Genomic DNA, 4,724 nt, shown 5'->3' with positions numbered 1-4,724 from the left:
AGGGAGAGGGTGGCTACAAGGCGCCTCCTTCCACTTGCTTCTTGCCACCTCAAAGTACTGTGTGTCTCTGCTTGCCTTTTTCTATTTTTAAACTAGTATGTAAGGCAATACCCATCTTTCCAGAGTAAAATTACAAATGTGAAAAACATGTTCAATTTAATAAGGAATTAAAATGAATATAAATCCCAAAAACTGACACCCCAAATCCCCTAACTCACAGCATGATTCGTTCTAGAAAGGAGGAGGCTGGAAACATAAATTCTCAAGTTAATTCTTATTTTGTTTCCCTAATCCTCATATCAAACTCCAGCAGCAGCTTCTCCCCAGCTTTTAAATTAGTCCAATACAGCATTAAAAAGAAAAGTTAATAATCTTAACACCGGTCTCACCATGAAACATGCAACACTGCATAATGAAAGCCAAGAATAAAAGGAAGATCAAATTGTCTACAGTTCAGATTACATGATTTTCAGTGGAAAACGTTATTGTTTCTTCTCCTTCCACAAGATCTTATTGGGGGGGCAGATTTCCTTTGGTCCAGAAAACAACATGCACAGGAGTGAGTTGTGTGCCCATTGCAGCAGTCACGGCTAATGAGGATGCTGACTAGGAACCAGAATGGGGTAATAATAATAATAATAATAATAATAATAATAATAATTTATTTGTACCCCGCCCTCCCCTGCCAGAGCTGGGCTCAGAGCCGCTAACATCATATAAGTAAATAAGAGGTGGCATCATTACCATCAGAAAGTATGCTTTGAAGGTGCAACAATGCCAGCACTTTGCTGAATTAAGCAGGTCTGGGTCTGAGATCTCTTGGGAATCACATGCATGTTGCTCACTTACACACTATTGGCCAATCTTCAAGATCACAGCAGGGCATAAATGCTGCTCAGACAGAATCCTTATTACCAGAGGTCCTATTTGATGTTTAGCATTTATAAATCGCCCTCTCAAAGTGACTTTTGAACACACAATTGATGCACAAACTGAGAGTATTCAGAGGCCAATTTAAAAGCTACAGTTCTATGATTCTATGATTCTAAGTATAAATTAGTATCTTTCCCCCTCAGGTTCAATAAAAATGTTTGAAAGCTCATTTAGTCTTCTTCAGCAGTGTGAGTTTTATGCCGTGTCTCACGGTCAAGGGTTTCTTTCCTGACAGCAATGGGTGAGATATCCTAACTCTTACAGAGGAGCACCTGTGACCTACTTCGTGTCTGGACTTTGTTCCCTTCATTTTTGGTTTCAAGCACTGAACCAACTGTAGTATTAACACAGCTCCCTATTCTTATCAACTGGCCACTGATCCTTTTGCTGACTCGCCCTGCTCTCTGCTGTAGCTGAAATAAACTTCTGAGGTCCATTTGTTAGTCATCATCCTACTAGGAAGAAGCCATTGTGGGTACATGCAGCTCTATAAAATCCTTCCTTGGAAGTTAACATTGAGACACAATTCAGTACTGGCAAAAGTAGTTAGGTAACCCAAGGCTAATAGCAAAACTGTGGCAGATTTAACTTTTCTAACAAATAATGAGGTCTCAGGGAAGAAAAAATTTCCCGGAGACACTTGGCCGACTTACTGAAAATCTGAAGTATCCAATCACTGGTTTTAGGATTTTCTTTTTTAATCTTCTTGCTATTTAAATAAGCAGCATGCATATATAATAAATACACACACACACACACACACACACACACACACACACTCCTCAGCTGGCAAAGGTGCCATACAATGGTCTTGGTTCCTGCTTGGGCATAGGTGGATATACTGAGGATGTTAAAGGAAGACACAGACACAAGTACAGACTGCTCCAGTTCTTGTAATTGTGTGGGGGTAGGGTACTAGAACTCGTGTTAGAACTTACACATAAGGCTGCTCCTCCCCACCTTCTAATGATGATGGATTGGTTGCCCCACACATTCCCACTCCCCCTTCCTGTGTTCAAACTGGGTGCCTAAAGAAAGCTGGTCCCATCTCACTCTGAGTCCTGCAGGGCATAGTCCCTGTTCTCTGTCTGGCCCACTTTCATCTGGGCTGAGAGGGCAAAGCCATCACCAAGGCCAGCTATAAAGGATGCTTCTGCCGCTCAAGGAGCCTGAAAACCATCATGGTAGGAGATTGTTTAGTGGTTGTTGGTGAAGATCAAAATTTGTTTTTGGAGATGCGTTGTTTTTGCTATTATGTGGATTGTTTTGTCGTTTTATTATTAGATGTTATTTATTATAAGTTATCAGTGAATCGTTTGATTTTTTTATCAATATGAGATATTTCCATTACTTCGTTGTTTATATGATTTACATTTTGTTGAACCTTGGAATAGTTAGTGAATTATCTTGTGTAAACTCTTCAATGTGAACCGCTTTGAGCATGGCTTACCATGGAAAAGGGGCATACAAAAATTATGATGCTATGCTAACTGCGGTGTTGTTTTTGCTTGCATAAAAATGTGATCCTCTGTATAACTGCATCCTTCCATAATGACCAGTTGTTCCACAAATGGCAGGCTTCTCAAGCTTCTTCATTCAAGTATTTAGCTGCACGATGACAAGCAGGTGGCTAATCCAGCTTTAATATTTTTCAACCTATCCTACTAATACGACAATAAATTTGATTTCAAGCTGTGCAAAAGCCTGAGAGCATTAAAATTGTATCTGTCCTCCACTGAAAAGATGTTGCCTGGTATTCAACAGACGAGGTAAAATAAATAGTCTCAATAAACCCTTGTGTTTCATTTCAACACTTTCCTGAAACAAGATCAAAGGCAATTTGGCACAACGTTAGAGTGTGGAAATGTATTAGGGTGAAATTGTTTAGTACAGTTGGCTTTCGTTCCCACCCGAATAAAGAAATCAGAATTTACAGGGCAAACCTGTACACATCTACTCAGAAGTAAGTCCCACTGAGATCAATGAGGCATACTGCCAGGTGTAGTTGGTGAAATGTTTTGGTTCACATGTGGGTGCAGGAAGTGCAAATTAGGTGGGTTTGCATTCAAATGGAAAGTACATTTATTTCTCACCATTCCTATCAGGGAGTGGAGTTTGTCCTTCCATGCTACTGGCCATGCCACCTTCAAAGGTGTCTTGAGTCTGACACAGTAGGGCACCACTTTTCTTTTTAGTGCCCTGTCCATGCAAAAGAAACCAAATAAAAATGTGGGCAAAACAGAAGTCTAAACTATTCTTAAAACTATGAAATATTTATGTGCTGCTGTATACAGTCCTCATTCTCAAGAATCTCAGAGAAGCCCTCAGTAACTCTGAACAGAAGTTATAGGACTGGCATAATATTCCATTAACTCACACGTGGTTAATCAATGTGGTTTGTTCCTATGTGAATGATCAGTGATGGCAAACACCTATGGGTATATTAATATTTTGTAACATAGTTTGTCACACTTACAGCATTGATTCATTTTGACAACATTAATACCTTGGCATTTTCCTTTATTGTTTCTAATTAGGGTAGGCAAATGGCTTTTCCCAGAGTGAATCAATATGATACAGTTGGTGAAATGTAAAATGTATGTTAAACCTGAATTCATTGTAATTTTTTTGCAAATGGCCATCAATCAGTGTTAAAATATTGGCACAGCAATTTAAAAAAAATCAATCCAGTGTCTGCCTTTGTTCACCCTCAAATGAATCTGTACAAAGAGACAAAATAGTTTTTGTGATCTTTTCTTGCCAGCAAAGCTGAAAAAGTCACTTGAAAATGTAAGAGGAACACGATAAACAATTGGTTTGCATTGCTTGTTGTAGTTTGTCATATTTGAAGGGCCTTCCTCCACCATGTCTCCTCTACCTATTGAGTTGTTCTCAGAAAAAGTGTGTGAAAGAAGATGCTGCCCATTGGCACCAGCCCAGTTTTAATTCCAAGACTCCGGGTATCCCAAGTGTGCAGACTGCGGCTGCAGGACCTTCTCCCCTCTGGTGGCTTGACCCCCGTGGTGCCAGTCCACCTCCCCGCATGTCTGCAGCTTCAATGTGCCTTAAGTGTGCAGTGGCAGCCGCAGGGAATTGCAAGAGTCCCGCATGCCAGGAAGGCATTAGAAAACGCAAGTTTTTAGGCTGCCCCATCTATTTGTTGGGTGGTGTGTGGGAACTACTGGAATGGGCGGATCCTGACAGCGCATATTAAATACCCCAACTTGGTAAGGTGATATTTTCCCGTGGAACGAACCTACGGAGAAGGCTGCGCCTCCCTCGGAAGATCGGGTACCATGTTCTGCGCAGGATAGAAGAACCTGATCCACGTGTGCCAGGCAAGCCCTCGTGGGCTCCTTCCAACGTGACCGGCGCTCACAAACCCACAGCAATTAATTACCTCATTATGCTTTGTTTTCTACAATGTTTCAAGCACATTTAGATCATTTTAGATCACGCATTTGTCCTGCTAGTACACAACGGTTGCGGTCCTGTTGATTTATTTTAGGAAGCGTTCCGTTGGGGAAGAGACACTAGAGGCGGGATTTGATGTTTCCGGAAACGCCAAGAGCCAGGAGAGGGGGGCGTCAGTGCACGTTGCAATTTAATGATTTCCTAAAACGTCTTTTGACTGCACACGGATCGCCCTGCAGACGGTGAGAGGGCGGAGGATGTGTCTTCCTCATTCCCCTGAGTGGCAGCTGTCTTCCTGCAGGTGGCGCTGCCGCGGCAGCCAGATCGCGTTCTGCCCGAAACGGCAGAGGAATGTCCGCCGCCGCGCTCCGTCCGCG

The sequence above is a fragment of the Podarcis melisellensis genome (genome assembly GCF_964234715.1).
Source record: "Podarcis melisellensis genome assembly, chromosome: 3".
NCBI lineage: Eukaryota > Metazoa > Chordata > Lepidosauria > Squamata > Lacertidae > Podarcis > Podarcis melisellensis.
Note: the sequence above shows the minus strand (reverse complement) of the source record.